Source organism: Rhynchophorus ferrugineus, unplaced genomic scaffold, assembly GCF_030347505.1.
Source record: "Rhynchophorus ferrugineus isolate W39M unplaced genomic scaffold, kcgeb_rfMv2 rfM4, whole genome shotgun sequence".
Classification (NCBI taxonomy): Eukaryota; Metazoa; Arthropoda; class Insecta; order Coleoptera; family Curculionidae; genus Rhynchophorus; species Rhynchophorus ferrugineus.
This window is the reverse complement of record NW_027472583.1, coordinates 36,974,116-36,995,390: the sequence shown is the minus strand read 5'-3', so window position 1 is coordinate 36,995,390 and position 21,275 is coordinate 36,974,116. Positions and strand designations below refer to the sequence as shown.

The 21,275-nt window shown below is 33.4% G+C and overlaps 1 protein-coding gene across 2 annotated transcripts in view; it reads left to right on the top strand.

The window, feature by feature from the left end:
- LOC143195027 (putative JmjC domain-containing histone demethylation protein 2C) overlaps positions 1–21,275 on the top strand; it is a 549,561-nt gene that overhangs the window by 289,743 nt on the left and 238,543 nt on the right. The window lies entirely within an intron of this gene.

Here is a 21,275-nt window from a genome sequence, read left to right as displayed (position 1 = left end):
TTGAATCAGTATAAGAAAGTATAGAAACTTATGCACATTATTTATTAGATTTGGCTCGATTTAAAACTAATATCATGTCCTGAAAAACATTTTTTATTCAACGAAGAGTTAATAATATAGTGTTGATATGTAAATTAGAAGAAACCTGTAAAAAGTATGTTGTAGGGCAGGAAGATTATGTTAAATTATAAAAAAAAATTTCAAGCTATGAAATTACTTTTTTCTCATACAAATAAAACACAAAATTTGTTGATTAACTTCAATAATTTAAAAATTAAATGAAAATAATTATCAGTGCAAAAAGTATTTCTAAAACTGTTTTTATAGATTAGAAACCCTACGTTGAAGTTATTTTTACACTTTAATCACGCTGATTTTGGCGCCGTGAACAATGACAACGATAAAAAAATATACGGATGACGTTCCCGCTCGCTCACTCACTCGCCCAATCGGTCGTAGATAATACAACGCTATTTATTTACGTTATCTGGTTAGAGGTTTTAATTAAAATGTTGAGCGATAAGCTTCAATGACGCAATGGCGAAGGGGCCAGGCAACCGAAGGGAGAGTTATAACCGCCCGAACGGATTGTAAATATTGTTTGTTTAGGTTTGTGTGCTTGTACTTTGTTTGCATTATGTTCAGGCGATAACGCATTCGAACCATTGATTTTTTCATCGTCGCGATCCGTTTTTGTTATGACTCTACACCAGTCAGCCTTGATTTCCTTTTAGTCATCGATTTATTGATGCTAATGATGTTTTTATTGTTCAATTAACGGAATTGAACCGAGATGATTATATATTAAGTATTAACACGCCAGAATTGATTGTTTTTTTAGTGGGCTTAATATAAATATTATTGAACGGTTCCCGCTAAAGTTTGGCTACAACAAATTAATTAAAAAATTTTCAAAATAGTTGAATAACGAGAATGAAAGCAATATTGGCTTCGTCATTTGGCTTTCTCTGAAATTGAAGGTTATGATTTCAATTTTAATTCCTTGGGCCGTTGGATGATTGCCAATAGCAACTTTATTTTACAAACACTGATATTTACTTATTTCATGATGACTAAGTTAATTAACTTAACGCATGATAGTTTTTGTTGTGTAGCTTTCTGGAATTATTATCGCAATTTAGGATTTAAAGCGTGAAGGATGAATTATTCGATAATTCCATCAATTTGTAACAATGCTATGGCGTTGGTGATAATAATTGGAATTGTCCCCCTGACACATCAGAATTGTTTGATTATCAATTAAGACAACAATCTTTTTAATATAATAAAATGGGGCTTCATTACACTAGAACAATAATTTCCCTAAAGAAAATATTTCACTTGATAATTTTATGTCAAAAATTGATATAAGAACTAGTGACTTTGTTGCGTTCGAAGAATCTCGGTTCGAAAAATATATTAGCTGATTTTCATTTAGTTGATACAAATCTGTTGTTTATCAGTCTGTTGGAAAATCCAACATTCCACTGTAAAGGATTAAGGCGAAAACTATTCCCTCTCCTGTTTATATCTAGTAGACTATAAGTCTCAATTAAAGTCGTCGTATATCAGGCTCGTATCAGACAGATACGTTGCGTTGTTCGATTCCTCAAACCTACTAGATCAAAAATCAAATCATCAAAGTGGTCCAAAATAAGATATTGATGAACGTCTCATGGTATGTTAGAAATAACCAAATACATCGAGAAAAATATAATGTATATTTTTCAGAGGAGAATCATTTAATCTCAGGATTTGCAATCTCAAACATCGAACATTTCATCAACGGAACTATCAGCATGAATAATACGGTAATTCGTTCAATTTTAATATTTATGGGTTAATTCGATTTGTAGTTAAGAAATGTCTTTATACCATCCCTGAATTATCGTATCCAGAAAATAAAAAATATCTTAATCCATTCCAATTCCTTGTCGATTCCAACCGATGAATTGCACATTTCAATCCCGAATACCAAGACTAAATAAAGTTTTCGCCCTTGCCATTTGGTATTGTTTCACCTTCGTAGAGGTTTTCTTATCTTCATATCTATATATTAAGTTTTCTTGTTCAAGTTTTTTGGCTTCAAATGACATTTAGTGTATTAATGGTATGTTGTTACGTTCTGCCACGTTTTAGTTTTTGTAATAATAATGATGTTATCAAATACGTTTAAAACAGAATGTATCTATGCTCTGAGAAACATCCATCCAAAGGCACATTGCAATAGCTCAGTTGCTCTACCGTGGCTATTGCAAATTGGGGATACTAAAATGTGGAAAACAATTCCACACAGACTATGTTGTGAAAATTACGGGAAAAACAGTGCCATTCATAGAAATTATCTTAATCGCGGCTTAACTTAATTTGTAATACAGTGTGTGGTCGAAAAACAGTAAATTAATAATGTCACCTGATTAATATAAGACCACAGCTATGATTTATATAAAATATATTTACAAAGAAACATATGAATGTAAGAAATACTTTTATTTCTTGGTAAATAAAATACAAATGTTCAACAAAACATTATATTGGTCACTATCTTAATAATATACAAGCTATTACAACGATGATTTCAATAACATTCGTCTATCAACTACGCCAACAAGTACCCTTCGAGAGGCTCTAAGGAACTATATGATTTCCAGTAAAGGCGTCATGAAGTTCTATCATCACAGCATTGTTACGGATTTGTGTTATTGTGACTTCATTCCTATACATTCAAGTCATTTTTCTTACGTAAAAACGTCATACCCTCAGCACCATCATAATATATTAATTTTCCCATCCATTATACATACGTTCCTATCTGGGGTTTATATCTCTCTCTTTCCTTTCAGCGATTACTAGCCCGCAGAACCCAATACGCGACGGGTTCTGACCACGCAGTCACACGATAAAGGTCGTTTGAAAGTCAAACCTTTCTATTGCGCGCTTAAAGCGGATAGCGCGTGGCTCGACCGTTCCCCTTTAAACCCAATTATTGTTCGGTACAGTCACGGTAATACGCGATTACGTCGGACTGGGGAGTTTTCGCGTGGTTCGGGAGTGCTCGCGCGTTGCCGCGATTGTATTTCGACCAGGAATTTATTCGATTTCGACGATGACACGGCGAAATCTGAATACGAGTCTGGGTTTACTGTTTTATATAGTATTTTGAGTCATTATTTCAGTACAATATTGCGCTAATATTGTTTTTTTTATCGTATTGTTATGTAAAGTTAATGCGAAAATTATTCGTCGTTTTTTTGTCATGTTTGTACTGTTTTCTATTACCGGTCATGTCTCATACAGAGGCTTTAATCTATCGTGACTATGATCAATAATCGGGTATAACGAGGATAGAGGAATTTAACAAAAAATACTATATCTCAATAATGTATATTGATATTTTTTCTCTTAGACTAATCCCTGCTATGAATTATGGTTGTATTTTAAATATTCACATATATTAGAAAAAGGAGTTTGAGAAGGAAATTAATTGCCTGCGAGATTAACTTAATGTACTGGTAAAATTGCAAAAACTGTTACTTTTTGTTTATTCCTAATATATAAAACTGCTGCGACTGTTTTTATAAAGCAAGCATTAAATATTTGGATAAGAGTTTCCATTTTAACGCGAAACTTGAAGTATTCGGATGCACTGAAGTACTCAAGTAACAACATGGCCGAAAATTCGTGCATTTCTTGAAAGTGGTCAAGATGCGGAAATGTTCTATAAGTTTTCTAGTTTTTTACACTTATTTCCGACTGATTGAAAATTGAAACTGAACTGAAATTTATTTCAAATATCCTGATGTTGAATGATGAACATTTTCGACATTTATTATTTTTGTTGCTTCATGCAGTTTTAGAATTTATATTCCAATGGCCGGTTTTGTCCTTAACGATTTAAAAGTGGTGATATTGCTACCTCATTTTATGAACCGATGCCAGTTCAACAAATTGAGTAACGTATTCTAGCAAAAAGGACCAGAGATAAGGAGTAACAAACGCAACGTCATCATTCTGCATGACGCAGCCATTGTGAATTCTGCTGCATCCGGTTTACTCATTAAACATAGCGTATTCTAATGATCAGTTATTCTAATCGATACAGCATGGTTTAGCCGGTACACAATTTCGAAATACTGCAAATGTGCGAAAATGAGCTATATAATATATAGTAGTAAAACATAAATGAGTGATTTTCTACACAAATTCTTGGGTATCTCCCACTAATGAGAAAAAATAATGGTAATTAAAAGGTAATTTTAACTCAACATTATGTAATAGAAAGATGCTTTTTGAAATTGTTAACATTGACTGAATTAAATCTGAGTACTAATATAATTTTGTAATAACCTTGATATATTACGAATAATGTATAATTGACATTTGTTTTTCTTTATTGTTTAGGTAAGAGAACTAGTTGTTCAGACAATGCTCAGTGAAAAGGGTAAGTTCTAGCGGTTTATAATTTGGTATTTCTATTTTAAAGATTAAAAGTTTCACCAGGATTAGGTGTAATTAATAAGTAACGTATTGATTAAGTTTAATAGTAAAATAGAATATTTGATAACATATAAATAAATGAATGAATATAGTCTGAATGTGTAATTTCTGATTTGGAACTCATTACACGATTCTATTTATTATCGTTTGTTATCAAATAAATCGTTAATCCTCAAATATTTTTTCAAGGTGACCTTCAAAATTTTATCGATCATTTGTGTGTTTGTAATGTTATTAATATTAGGCATTTTTTTTATATTGCTGATGAAGCATATCCCGATATTCTTCCCTGAAGATGGAGAAACTTATCCACGTACTGATGTTAGACAACATCGATATGGTGCTCATACAGGAAGCATTTATAAAGCTATCAATCCGCTTCTTAGTTTATAATTACAAAGTCGACCGGAACGATTATTCTACAGATCCAGGTACAATAATTCTCATCAAAATTAATATAAAACATTACTCGACCCCCGTGACAAAGACATACCAGTCTAGAAGCAACTTCAAAGCTCACTGACAGACCAAACCACGTTATATCAATTCTTTAGTATAGTATCTTCAGGAGACTAAAGAAACTACAACCTTATCGGCAGAGACATCAACTCCCTCCATCTCTCTTCGGGCAGAAATTTTCCAAATTCACAAACAGCCCTCATTGTCAACGGCAGAAACATCTTAAACTTTGGGCTTATCACTAAAATCGGGTCCCATGATTAGACTAATTTACGAATATCAAATTAAAAAAGCAATCCTTTAATTAACTAGTGAAACCTCTCAACAAAATACATGTTTTAGGTAACGTTCAAGATGGTTAAGCTTTATGTTTTTATCGTTTAGGAAGCTGACTAACACTAACTACATTTTTGATGTTTGTGATTGATCACTACTCTTCTTGATGAATAAAAATAAATGAGTGCGTATTGGTTTGATCAATAAAATCAAGCACAAGCCCTATAAATTAACAAGTAGTCACATCTTTAAAAGATATATCAATAACTCAAGTTAAAGTAAAAAAAGTGTATTGGTTATTGGGTAGAAATTCAAAAAATCATACAAAGATTCTAAAACAAGGTACTGCGAGATTCATTCGTAACAAGAATCTACTTAAGGACCTGAAAGTAGCAATTCCCGATAACGTTATCAAGGATTGTGCCTAGACATGAACAGAAGTGCCGTCAGCATATCAATGTTGTGATTCTCCAGCTCCGGCTTCTATATAATGATTTCTTTGTCAGGAAATTAAAGAAAATTACATTAAAAATAGTGACATAGATGTTAAGCCCAAAGTATATATCGTAGAATAAGTACTTAAGTAATTTTAAACTTTACTAGTACTGTTAATTAGGATTCTTCCAGGCAATTTTCTTTTTTATAATTTACCTCTAAGGTATGAATTGTAATATTTGCTTCTCTGTTGCAATGTTTTCTGGCAAGCAATGCATTTTGTATCTAGTGTGGCAGCATATGACTCCATTTATTTTAGGTTACAGTTTAAAAAACTAACAAAACTTTCAAGCAGTTTACCTTGATGGTGGCATTACATTTAACACAAGTTGGCTGGACATTATCGTGGATCCTGTTGATCACTGTGATATACTTTCCTGCAGTAAAAATTAGCGGATATGTCACCACATTCACTTGCTTCACTCCATGGCCTGTTATACTATGTCTGTTACAGTACACGTACACGTGGAGTGAATTTGATCATCCTTAGTGACATTCGTAATAATAAACTTAATTAATAAGTTTCGTGATAATAATTATTTAATAATGAAAATGAGAACTGATGAGATACTTAACAATTTGACGTATAGTATTTTTTTAGCGGTCGCCGTTTTACATACGAAATATAACGAGCGTTATTTTGTGGAGAACCATTTAATAAGATCGATAAATGAATATTTTGTTCCAATGTACTTTGAAGCTACAGGTATTTGAAATACCAATTACAAAATACAGTTTTAAGAACTAATTGAATAACAAATACCAAATATATATTTGTTCTTCACTTATGTATTTTAATTACAAGTGAATTATGCTGCTCAATCTTGGCTCATCGTACCCTGGCAACATCTGGATGCTGAAGAGAGTCATTATCAGATAAATCAAAAACATATGGATATTAGTATTGAATTTTTTTACTAAAGAATAAGTATGTCTTTAGAAAAACCACAGAAGGTCATAAATAACACTTCTTCTTTAGGTATAACTAGAATATGAACTTTCACGCCACTACCTCGAGAATATAATCATAATCCCGATAATCAAGATGGTATTGATGAATCGATTCATGACCCGATTGATTAGGAATTGGCACGCAACCAGAAAAAAAATCCAATTTCGATGCGATACAAACCGATCCGTCCGATCGAGAACCGGTCCGGCGAGTTGTCGTTTCTTTTGCTCCTTTTTTTAATCTCCTTCGTGCCGTTCCCGCCGAGACCCAGACCGAGGATGTCGGCAACTTCATGCCCGTTATAGGCCAACCGGTTTCTACGGCTCACAGCCGCAAAACGTCATGAATAATGTACCGTGACCATATTTATGTAAGACCCGACATTTGCATTGCAAAATCGATGGTCGACCGTCAGCTAGCGCTCGATTCATTGTATCCTTTCGTCTTTTTTCTCCTCTTCTTCTTCTTCTTTTCGCTGGTGGCTTTGTTTTCGTCTCCGTTTTCCTTTGAATTTTTTACTCGTGCGTTTCCTCACTCGTGTCGTGTCGAAATTGAATAGGTTCGTTGCGAACTGGTTAAGGTCAACAATTGAGTCCTTAGTATTGTTTGCTATTGATTTGGGCCTGTAGTATGCGTGGATTTTGTCAAAGTTTAGCATAAAATAAGAAGAAATTGGCATTACATACATTTTCTAAATTACTATTAGTGATTTCACAATCTATCCATTGGGTAATAAATACGATACTATACATAAATATATACATACGATAATTATATATATGACTTGTATACATTGGCCTAAATAAATTATGTGGCTTTAAGGCTTTACTGAAATGCGTTTTATTCAATAATTCCACATTATAATTCATACATATTCAGTATACAACATACATATGCAACAATACAATGTATATTAAGTATTGTCCATCTATACTTTTCTTTCATTTATATAATTTTAATTATATATTATATCAATAATTATTATCAATAATTATTATCAATAATTTTATATTGTATATCGGTACGCCACTTTTCTCATATTTCATACAATTTACGGATTGCATATCGAAAGAACAATATATATTTAAAGCTGCTTTAAGGCCTAGAACGCTCTTTGTCTTCGGTGTAAATATCGCCAATTTTGAAACGTTGAAACCAGTATTCACATGTTTAAATCAGCCGCTTTTTTTATTTAATTGAAATAAAAATGTTAAACTTCCCGCAAACGCGATTTACTCGGTACTAATACAGACATGTTCAACGCACTGAAGAAATTTACTATTCACACGAAATAAGATACTGAGAATTGAAGCCTTCAACATGAGGTTGGTTACAAATGCACCCGATAATAATAACAACAATAATATTCATTATTTCACCAAGTCCATTAATGGTTTCTTGAGTCTTCTTGATAGATTGATATATTTCTCATACACGGACATGTTGATCAAAATATTTCTCAATCTTTTATTATGAAATCTGGGAATGTTTGTGATAGGTTCTGTCAAAATAGAAAAATATCTTATTATTAAAACCCTCTTAAAAGTATTTTCGACAGGGCTGTAACTTTCTCAATTAATTTTAAGTGTGTCCATCTCAGTTTTGATTTTTTGCAATACACCAAACCATTTCTATTATTTCGCATTGCGAGTGGAAATTCGCGTGCCATCTCGCTGAAAACGTTACGAAATATGGAAAACATGTGCATTTAAAGGCAGTTAAAAAGTAGTGTAAATTTGCTCTGGTCGGCCATTTAGCTAAAATTAAGTGGTGTGCTAAACTGAAGGAAATAATGACTAAAAAGACAGAAATAAGTGTTATTCGCATGTGTTGTTATTAATAACGATTTCGTGGCTGTCTGTTGTAAAAAGTCAACAATCTGTTTTATGTAAAAAGTCAACGATCACTATCGAATAACAGCCATATACACCTGGTGTGATATTTATTTACATTTTATATTTATAAAACTGAAATTGTCAATTCGAGGCACTCCTTTTCAATAGTAAGAACGTAAAAACATTTTTAGCCAGAACTGAAGTCAATTTCGTAAATAGCAATTTTGATAACTGAATCATTCTTTGGTATAAATATATCATTACGAGTTTGCATGTATTTGGATCATTTTTCCATCGTTTTCAGTGACTGTACAGTGTGGAAGGAACGATATTGGTTTGGCGTCATCGATGAATGTTCGCACTTCTTCGGCATTTTGAAACTGTGGAGCAACCAATTTATATATAGGACCGATATCAGCTTCATTTGATTTTATCAGCCCATAATATTTCCGGTATTGATATGGATGCCTCTTCTGGGCTTTTTGCTCTTGGGACTGTCGTAGTAAACACATTTTTGATCGCCAGTTACAGTACTCCCCAAAACACGGATTATTTTTTGGTAGACAAGCAATTAAACTGGCCTTTTGTCTTGACTTTATTCATTGTTCATTATCACTGGCATCAAAATTACCACTGTCCGATCTTTGAACTATAAGTTTTTAAAAGTGTTCGACGATGACTCGCAACACTTTATTCTGGAACCTCTGGAGGATATCTATGTTAGATTTGCTAGTAGTAGGTCCAGATGGGTTTAAGTATTGACTTATATAACAAAACCTTGTTATCTAATGATAATTTAAATTTACGTCCTATTGGCCAATACATTTGGTTTAGTTCGATCAGTTTGGTTCATATTCGATTCACGAAGTCAGACGTCGATCACAATGTATTTCCAGATATTTAACGCTGTCTGCTTGCGGAAGTTCATGATTATTCATTTTTTCTGAGGGACATGTTCTTCTGCAAAGGGTGACCGTCATATGAGTAGATTTTGTCTCATTTGCTTTGATACGCCACGTTTTCAACTACAATTCGACTTTGTTAAGATGAAGTTGGAGGTTTTTGTGGCTGATATTGGATCCTCGTGTGATGATCAAATGTATGATGATTGCTGTATCGTCAGCATATGTTGCAAAAATACTGTTTCGTGAGGTCGGTATTTCGGATTTCGTCAGCTGTATACATAACATATAACAATGGGCGGAGAACATTGCCCTGCGGAAAACCCGAATATATGGGTTGTAAGTCAGTATATTCGTCACCCTCTTTGACAATAAAATGTCTGCTTGAGAGGTACGAATTCAGGAATTGAAAGTGCGTATGGGGCAAAAGCTTTTTCAATTTAACTTGCAATCCAGTGTGCCACACCTTGTCGAAGGAATATCGAGAAATATCGAGAAATGCAATGGAGCAATATTTTTTATCGTTTCAATTTTTGTTAATTCGGTTGACTACCCTATGGATTTGTTCTGTTGTTCCGTGTTTATTACGGAAGCCAAATTGATGGTCTGGAATAATATTTCTCTCCTCTGCGATTAATTTTAATCTCTTAATGTATAGTTTATATTTTATATTTATATTTTTATATATTTTATATTTTCGAATAGTTTAGAGATCACAGGTAACAGGCTTGTAGGACGATAAGAGGAGACGTTGATTTTGACGTTGTTCTGATTTTTTCCCAGGTTTAAGAATCATAATGATTTGAGCCACTTTCCAAGTGCTAGGAAAATAATTAAGTCTTAGCATGGCATTAAATATGAATGTTATTAATTTGATGCATTTTCCTGAGAGCTCATTCAAGATTCTTCCAGTAATTAGGTCAAAACCAAGAGCTTTTTTATCATTGATTTCTTAAGGTATTGTTTGTTTTACTTCCTTAACAGTAAATTTCTTATGTGGCAGATCTATTTGAAACGGAGTGTTAAGAAAGTCAATTTTTAAGTGTTTAGAGAAAACTTCTGCTTTATCTTTATTACTCCTAGCCCAGATATTTTTGTCAATTTTAATGGCTGGATTATGTTGTTGAGGTTTTTAAATTTTTTTGTTACTTTCCACAGAGAATATTCCGTTGCATCAGTTGGCGTTAAGTTTTCTAAATAGTTTTGAATTGATTGATTTTGTTCCTTATTTATTAGCTCTTTCAGCTCTGTTGTGGCCTTGTTGAATTTTCTCTTGTTTTCTTCTGTTCTGACTTGTTCATGATCTTTTCAGCAATTTTTTGTTTAATTGTGAATGAAATATAAGTATAATTAAACTTTGGTATGTCTCTCTATTAGGTGTTGCGTACCATGCGGCCTCTTGTATAGTTTTTGTTATATTTTTTGCTGGTATTTCTGTATCTCTTTCTATTTTGAGAGGTAAATTTAGTGGTAACAAACTGTCTAATTTTTCTCTAAATAATAGCCTGTTGGTTTTAGTATTATGCAGAGAAGGTGATTTTGTTTTATTGAGAATATTTGAGTTCACTGTTATAATAACTGGTGAGTGATCAGATGATAGATCGAAGCATGATTCTTGAGCTTGATTGAGCTTTGCATGTTTTAGTATCAATATTTTGTTGGCTCACCAGTAGAAATATGCTGTAAATGATGTGCCTTCATTGCTTTGACCAATTCTCTGTCTTTTGATGTCTAAAACCCCACATAACATGTTTTGCATTGTGTCTCCTTCGGCAATGAATTTATTACCCTGCGTGTTAAACAAACCGTGGTATTATTCTGCCTTGTTATTGTGTTTAGGTGGATAATATATAGCACTCATTGTTAATTGCCCATGCACTTCTTTAATAGTTACACTGGTGGCTTGTAAATATTCCTCGCTCAATTTCTCTCTTTCACAGTGTCTTATGTAGGGAAAACATATTGATTATTAAAATTATTATTGAAACTTGCAATCTGAAAACTTGTTTAATATACAGTACTAACTTATTACAAAAATTAGCTTGTTTACTGCAATAATAATAAGTATACTAACATTGTGTTTTGATTTTGCACATTGCACACTGCACGAGCTCAAAAAGCTTAATTGTCTTGAGTTGTTTTATCTGATCGTAGACATCTGGACTGCCTCAACATTAATATAATATGCAAAATTTTAACAACTTTGCAAACTGTCTCGGTAACGCCTTAGCTTAGTTTAAAATAAAAATCCCTCATACCATATGTTATCAAAAACGTGCATCACATCTAATCTATTCTTCTTATTTCTAACTCTGGTAATTTGTCATGTTTTTCGATACACATAGATCATATTATACAACTTCAGAAATATCTGTGCGGATATAAACAGATGTATGGAAGTCAAGGAGAATATATTGATTTTTAAAATGTATTTTAAACCGAAAAGCCTCGTTTTCTTATTAACACATTAACGAAAAAACTGATCAAATAACTTAAGATATAGTTTAATATTTTCTAAATTATGCTTCAGCGTTAAAACTATATATTAAATAACAATCCAGGCAATAAAAAGGACCTTAAACTGGTCCTTTTCAGCAATTAATTCTATCTTTCTTTAACCTCATTCGCCTATAAAACTGGAACTATTAAAACTTGGCAATGCAAAGTTGGTCTGGCCGAACTTTGCCTCTCCATAAATCCCGGTTATCTCTACCAAACTTTCCCGACCAGAAAAGTTCCTATTCGAAACTAACTGAATTTACAGTCGATAAAACGGTACTTTTTAAACTAGAAACTCTCTGGTAGTCTGTTAGTTCGGAACGAAACGGGAGCAAACGTCTGGCGGTTTAGTTCGTTGTTGTGGCATTTCGTTATATTATTACCGCCAGTGTTTGATTTCAAACCGAGTAAACTTCCATAGTCAACTTTTAAGGCCTATATTCCCATAAAGAACAATTTATCATATCAAGGTTTGTAGTTATAAATTACAGAGATTGAGAGTAAAAGATGTATATGATTGGATGTATGTGTCGAAACCGTAATTGTAAATATTTTTATACTTTTTTATTTTTTTTTATTATTTGGTCTATAACTTAGTTTTAAAGGATTTTTTTTAATTTGAAGCTCTATTGTGAAAAATCGGTACGACATATATTTTTCAAAGTATTGTCCATGGATAATCGCTACTTTTCCCTAGTAAGTTTATGGATTCCATCTCGAAAGAACGATATCTTTTGAGGCTATCCACGAATCGACCCTCTTTTTGGTACTTGCGGAGTAATCAGAAGGAGCAAGGTCTGGAGAATAAGACTATTAAATTAATAACTAAATTATTTTAGCGTTTCCAAGTATGTTTTCACCATTTTTGAAACATGTTCTCGAGCGTGGTCACAAGAAGAATAACATTCGTCTCAAACGCATCGATTTTAGTCGATAGTAATCCCCATTAATGATTTCATTAGGTTTCAGTAGCTTTTAATATACCACATCAAAATGATCTCACCAAATAGCGAGCTCACCGATTCGGCTTTGACGTTGATGCATGAACAGGTGGTCCTCATGATTTCTTTCGCTTTGTATTATTGTTAACGGATCGATTTATCACCAATAACACACGATGCAATAACAAATTCCGATTTTTCGGCAATAGTTGATTTCATACATTCATATTTACAGGTTCATTTGAATGCCTCTTGCCTTTATTTCATACGACACAAAATATCTTAGTTTTTGGGCCATTCCCATGAACTTCAAGCGATTGGAAATTGTTTCTTGTGTTACTCCCAACAGTTCTGCATATTGTTCTTGTGTTTTACGCTGATCATTATCTAGTAATGCCTTCAAAACCTCTTCAAATTTTTTGGTTGTCCAGAACGCTCCTTGTCTTCGGTATTAAAATCATTACATTTAAAAGGTGTTGAAATCGATGGAGTATGGTTGTCATAAGATTTACATAGAGTTCGATAACCTTCAGTCGTCTTTTTCTTTAAATTGAATTAAAAAAAGTAAAACTTCCCGAAAATGCTGTTTATTCGGTATAAATCAGATATTTTCAACTCACTCTTGTTTTGTTCACTCTTCAGGTGAGGCTTCAACATGAAGTTGGTTATAAGAGCACTCGGTGCGATTTAATATACAGTAACACCATCTATTATAAATCATTTGAAATTAATTTATAGGCCTAAGAAATAATATATTAGTATATTAATAAAACAGGTCTGAATACTTGTTCAATGAATATTTGCAGTACTAAATTGCTACAAAAATTAACTTGTTTGCTCTAATAATAATATGTATACTAGCACTGTGCTTTGATCTTATATTAACATCACAATACACCAGCTCAAAAGGCTTAATCCCCTTGAGTTGTCTTATCTGAACCATTAGAAAGCTGGTCTGCCTTAACAGTAATGTAATATGCAAAATTTTAACAACTCTGCAAACTGACTGGATAACGCCTAACTTAATTTAAAACTAAGTACCTCCAGCCATATCTTATCTAAAACTTTACATCTAATCTAATCTAAAATTACTTTTAAATAAACTCTTCTTTTTGCATATGACTTTTCAGTAATTCAGTGAAGTTGAAATTCCTTTTTAAGAAATTTTAGCTCGATGAGGAGGCAAAAAGATAAGACCAAGAAGGTAAAGAGGAAGGTAAGAAAAAGGTTAAAAGGTTAAACGTATTTTCAAATCATATTGGTAAATGTCTTACCTGAAGGGATGTGAGTGTATGAAGGTGGACATAGGAGATAGTGTGGGAAAATATTGTCAGCTTTGCTGAATACTGAAAAACTGGATAGATACTGACTACAACATTCAGGTTAATAAAGTCGAGGTTTTAGAAAAAGAGGTTTTTAGGTTCATAAACATCAAAATAACCTTAACAACGATAAGAACATTGAGACCAGCCCTATTTGACAAGCATTTGCTTAGATAAGATAGTCTGATTAGGAGGATACGAAATTCCTCCTTGAAGATGCAATCTGAAACGATTGCGAAACCTCGTACTAGTTTTAGTCAATAAACGCGGCACCAATTTGGAAGCTAAAAATGCGAATGGGTCATCTAATTTATCTAATATAATTAAGTTTCAGTTCATTCTTAATAGCAGACATGAATAATTTTTTTACTGAACAGATATATTCTGCTAATTTAAAACGATTATACTTCTTTCCTATACATCAACAAACCCTGTCAAATGAATGGTGACTGCTTGGTAATTAACTACTTTTTACTATCGAGCGTTTTAGTCGACTACTTTCAGTAACTATTTTTTGATACTGTCGGCCACGGCTTTTTAACGTTCTAATTTTGTCGTTCTAACCGCAATTTTGAAAATGTTGTGAGATGCTTAATTTTTAAAGTTAAATAATTAAATAATTGATAAATATTTATTAAAAAAATATGATACAAATATTTAGTTATTCATTCCTTTCTACAGTCAAGTCAAATATATAAAATATGAAAAATGATTTTAGATCATTCGAAATGAACAGTTTGAACTTTTAAACATAATACAATTCAGCAATTACTTAATAGACTGTGGCGACCGCCACGACCCTTTAGGCCACCACCAATTCACCATCAATAACTACAAAGGTTGGCAACGCCGGTGGATGGGTACCATGCAGTTCTGGAGTTTAAAAGGCCATCACGACGACGTCTCGCTCTCTTTTCTTATCACCGTCCCCCTGTAACAGTACCACTTCCACAGCGCTACCGTACTTCCTTCACCTTAACCTAATATCCTGTCAATCCTCCCATCGACCACATGTATCAATCGTGAGTTAGAATAAACAACTTTGATTCAACCAGTGTTTTTAGTTCCCGTGCAAATTCCTTCCAAAAATAGTAGTGAGTGTTCTGATAGATAACCGCAGCGGCAGCCACACGTTTCGACCGACCGACCGACCCGACGAACATTCCTACAATTGGTGACCCCGACGTGATCAAAGTGCCTAACAGGTAAATCAACTCAACATAAGCCACTCGACAGGTGCTTGACACGTGCATGGAAGGATAGCACGAGGAACGGAACTCACCAACACCACGTGGTCGACGACATCCCACGAGACTAGCCTGATGGACGAAAACCACAGAAGCCCATCATGTATACCAGCAACACATGAGCACCCTCGCATCACGAAACGGGACACGTAACACATTTACAGGTACCCTCAAACAAAGCTAAACGCCTCAAGACGAACGACGTCCTGCTACAGCTCCGATGGCAGCTGATCCCGTAAAACTCCTCGCTCAGGTTGGGATCCCCATCTCATCAGCAGTCCCCGGGCGTTTGTTTGCGTGATTGCGGGTGCATTCCGGAACTTGCACCACGTATAGGTACGTTCCACGGCTGTTCCACTAGGAGGGGAGTTATGTGGCGACCGCCACGACCCTTTAGGCCACCACCAATTCACCATCAATAACTACAAAGGTTGGCAACGCCGATGGATGGGTACCATGCAGTTCTGGAGTTTAAAAGGCCATCACGACGACGTCTCGCTCTCTTTTCTTATCACCGTCCCCCTGTAACAGTACCACTTCCACAGCGCTACCGTACTTCCTTCACCTTAACCTAATATCCTGTCAATCCTCCCATCGACCACATGTATCAATCGTGAGTTAGAATAAACAACTTTGATTCAACCAGTGTTTTTAGTTCCCGTGCAAATTCCTTCCAAAAATAGTAGTGAGTGTTCTGATAGATAACCGCAGCGGCAGCCACACGTTTCGACCGACCGACCGACCCGACGAACATTCCTACAAGACGGTTAAAAAAACATCCATAAGTATACGTTGCAGTAAAATAAAAATAAACCAATTACTTCTATTATTCCAACTATTATATTACGATGAAACACATTTGGGATCATTATTCAATTCCTTTTTTAAACAGTAAGCTATTTTTGACTATCGACTAGATTCACTGTTTTTCTAAAATCGATTGTTTCGAATATTTTTAGTTTTATATAGTGTACTATATACAATTGTTAAATTGTTCTTAAAATTCATGTATTTAAATCAACTAATTGAAGACATAAATACTAATTCACCATAATGATATCACATTTTTTTGTCATTGTCGTTGGTACATTTGAAGATTTGTAGACGAACCGAAAGGATTCCCGACAACATTGTGTCAATTTTCGTCGCATAAACAGATACAGTTTTACGCCAACGACTATAAAGAAAAATTACGCCGGATCTGAGTCGTAAAAACGGCACACCTCGAGGTTAAGTGTTCGTAAAGCGATTCCGCCATCGAGTTTTTACATCTGCACTTATATTCGGTGGTTTACGATGTACCGTAAAGATGACGGAAACAATAAAAATGAGCCGGCGAGACAGACAGAACTCTATGGGGACTTTTAAGCTTTTTGATTGTGTCCTTGAGCCCTTTTACCAAGTCTTTGGTAAATTTCGTCAATATAAGAAATTATATGTTAGGTTTTTTAAAACAAATTATTTTTACTTATCAGACCTATAAATTAATTTTAAAGAATTTACAACAAGTGGTGTTACTGTGTATTAAATCGCATCGGGTATATGTGAAAATTGGTTTTAACGTTTTTAAAGGGGCGATTTTGAAGTGGCTTTCGGAACAAGCAAAAACAATTTTAGACGAGGATTTCAAGATAATCTTCATTAATGATGATCCATGTAAAACTCAATAAAAATGTGCAGAATTGTTGAGAATAACACAAGAAATTATTTCCAATTGTTTGAAAAACATGGGAATGTTCCAAAAGCTAGGATATTTGGTGCTATATGAATTGAACCCGATATATTGAAAGGTGTTTGGTGATGTATGAAATGCTGCTTCACCGGCAAAATCGGAAAAGTGTTTTGCATTTTATTGTTACTGGTGATGAAAAGTTCATTACGATAATCTAAGGAGAAAACAATCATGAGGACCACCTAATCATGTATCAACATCACAGGCGAAACCTGTCTCTGATGAAATCTGTTTGGTGTGGTATACTATGAGCTAATAAAATCTAATGAAACCAGCAATGGAGAATGCTATCGACTACCATTGATGCGTTTGAATCGAGCATTGCGCGAAAAACGGCCGGACTACATGTTGCAAAACTATATTATGGGTAGTGCTATCCCACCCGCGTATTCTCCAGACCTTGCTACTTCTGGTTACTACAAAAGATACATCGTTCTTTTAAGATAGAATCCGTAAATTGTCCGAAAGTTGGGAATAGCGGATATTGATGGATTTTTAATGAAATACATTGTATGGATTTTTAATAATAAAGACTCAAATTTTAAAAAATCTTTAAAACTAATTTCTTTATTACTTATTATTAAACGTGCGATTTTCTCAAACAAATTAAAACTGGCGGAACCGACAGGATTATTCCGGGAAGATTATCTCTTTTTCAAATATATTCAATTAATAGATATTGAACTTTTCAAGATAAAGAAGAGAGCTTGACCTGATTGAATAACTCCAAAGTTGTTCAAAATATATTTTAGCTTAGTATCCTATAATTTTGATAAAATTATATTAGTTCAAGTTGGTTCTTTTGTATGGACGTTATGAAATTTGTATAAAATAATATTTCATATTAGGGTTTGGAAATTTATAAATACCAAGGTAATCTAAGACAAGGGCTATAAGACCATCATGTATTCTCATCTTGTTTTTCACTTTAGGGAGAGCTTTCACTTTTATTTAAAAAAAATAGGTAGAGTATGAATTAGTAAAGACATTCTCTATAATTTCTATAACTTGCTCCTATTTTTCTGACAATTTGATGGTACCGTGTCGAAAGAACGATATTAGTTACTGGGTTTTTGTTGCAATAATACGTCTCGTTCAATTTGTTTAATCGACAACTAATTATATTATACTACACCATACTGATACCACCACATGCAGTTGATATAACTACTAAGCCATTTCACAGCTCTTTAAGGGCTTAAGGTATCGAACTTTTCCTCCAGAACCAGTCCTCCAGACCGTTATTTACCATTAACATTAAAATCGCCACTTTTAAGGCCACAACATATAAAGCCACACATGATTCTATGGTTGGCAATGTGCAATGATTGGTAGCATACGTTGGCAATGTGCAATGATTGGTAGCATACTATCTTAGGCTATAAAAGATCAGTCTCTCCTACGTCTCTCTCTTTTCTCTTCTTTCCATGCCCTATATCCATCATATCCGGGACAACCTTAACCTAATTATCCGTTCAATCCTCCCATCGACCAAGTGTAATTTTAACATCAAATAAACAAGTTTTACGTCAACTAGTGTTTCTGTTCACGGCCATTTTCCTTCCAACAAATAGTAGTAAGTTTAGTGGCGCAGTGGTAAAGGTGATCCTCCTACTCTTGCGATAGCCGCGGGTTCGAATCCTGCTGGGGCATGGTCGTAAATGTATGCTTGTTATTTGTTTAAAATTTGTGATTATCCTAGGCAAGAGTGTAGAATTCGAGAAGGAAAATGATCCCATTCACGCCAGTAACCAGGCTGGGTAAGACCGGGTGTCTTCTGAAATGATTTCTAAGTGATCAACTGTCACTGGCCAGTCGGTAGGCTTAATGCTGAGGACCGTGGTTCGAAGCCCACGTTAAACTGTAGGTCCACTCCAGATAAACCCCTATTTGGTAAAAGGTAAAATATATTAAAAAAGTAGTAGTAAGTATACGACAAATAAATACTACGGATGAATATTCTTACGCACCTAAACACATAATATATCGAAATTGTCTTATTTGGATATAAAGCTCTAAAGACAAAAAAATGGATAATGAGAAATTTTAACTTATTTAGAATTATGATAGCTTTATATTATCGAACATAATTAATTTATTAATTTATTTATTGTCATAATAGTTATTTTTAATTTTAGCCATAAGTATGCAGTGTTATGATTTAAAAATACACATGAGTTACGTTTTGCCAAAATAACAACGTTATTGATATAATATTGGTAATTTTTTTTGAAAAAGTCTAATTTTATGCCCGAACATGTGCATTAGTTTTCTTGTTTCATCAAAAGAAAAAGGTCGCTGAGAGCCATCGTTTGCTGGTAGAGGCTTCGATGATCATTCAAGGCAAATAAATTGGTAGGCCAAAACGTTTCCGAAAAAGATGCTGAATTGCACTATTGAAATCTGGAGAAAGTTAACACGTTACTGACAACAAATGAGGATACATTAACCAACAAATATCTCCGGATTTAGCGCATGCGCTTACTGGGCTCCATTTATTTTTGCAACAGAGAATAATTAAAGTTTGGCGTATGTCTATATACAGCTTCATTTACTTACCCCTTTTTTATACATAGATTATTTTTTATAAATAGATATGCACAAATTTGAAAAATAGTGATTTAATGTTGAAACTATATATAAGGAGGGAAATAAACATTGATTTTTTTTAAATAACACATTCTATTTAAAAATTTATTGAATAAAATGAAATAATAAAAATACTTTCTATATGCCTTTCTATTTTTATAAAAGCACCATATTTAAATTAATATACATATTTGAACAATTAACATGAACTCAAGAACCATATAAATATACATTACCATAAAAAAGACCAAAATCGTTTAGATAATATTCAGCCAATATAGTTAAAAACAAACGAAAAAGCCACCATTATATATGAAAACAGTAAAATTATTCTAAAAATATCCAAATATCTATAATAGCTACTGCAATTTTTGCTACTATTCTTGATCCGGAAACCCCATTAATGAATTGACTACCTGGAGGTTTCGACCATAATATAAATTTACTAGCCTAAAACGAATGGATGATCGTATTTTTAGGCTGAAAGAACACTTATATAATAATGCATTGTATTTTCTTTGTCATTAGATCATTAGGATGTCGTTGATAGATTTATAGTTTGTTTATTTAATCCAGGTCTACTTTTGTTAGTAAATTTAATTGTTTCATAGTATCAGAGTACACTGTTCTTAGCAAAATGCTGTTTAATTTCTTCTTCTCTGAATTTCACATTCTTCGACTTTCACTCTCAACAAATTCTAGCTACATCTCACCTATAAATTAAAATTTGAATCATTACTAAAATACATTATGTTTAAATTAAATGTTTACATATTACTAGTTACTACAATTTTTGCTACTATTCTTGATGGACCAACCTCATTAATGACTCAACTACTTCCAACACAACAAGAATCATTTTCTTCTCTGTTCTTGTTACAATTAAATTTTGGCATATGTTGATACCTATTCCTATTACCTAACATTCCTACTATAAATAAAATTGATGCCGTTTAGATTTTATAACTTAAAAATTTAATCTTACATTCTGCACTCACCCTTGTTCTTCCATATTTTAAAACCAATGTAAGTTAAACCACCAAGAATAACACAACAATTTAGTTATTATTGCTATAGAATTATTAATGCAACACAAAATTTAAATATTTCAGATTTTTTTGTTGTTTTAATTTCTCTAAATCGACTGCACCAATCGACTCGAAAATAATGTACCGCCGTTGTAAAAGGAAGACAATATAGTTTATTCTTTTCTGTGATTTTTATGCAGGATAGTGCGCATATGCTGGAGATATTTGTTAAGCAATGTATCCTCAAAAAATGAACAATTTAAACTACGTATTCATCAAAAACGTCCACAATAAGGTCAAAAACCAGATAAGGTGATTATGCAGCAAAATAATAATTTTATTCAGTAAAACTACTAAAAGAATTATTGATATCACCTGAATGGGAAATTTTATCACACCCGCCGTATTGTCCAGACTTGGCTACCATACCAAAACTAACTACCACCTTTTTGTATCGAGGCACGCACACGCAGACAGGAATTTTAAAAAATTAAAAAATGG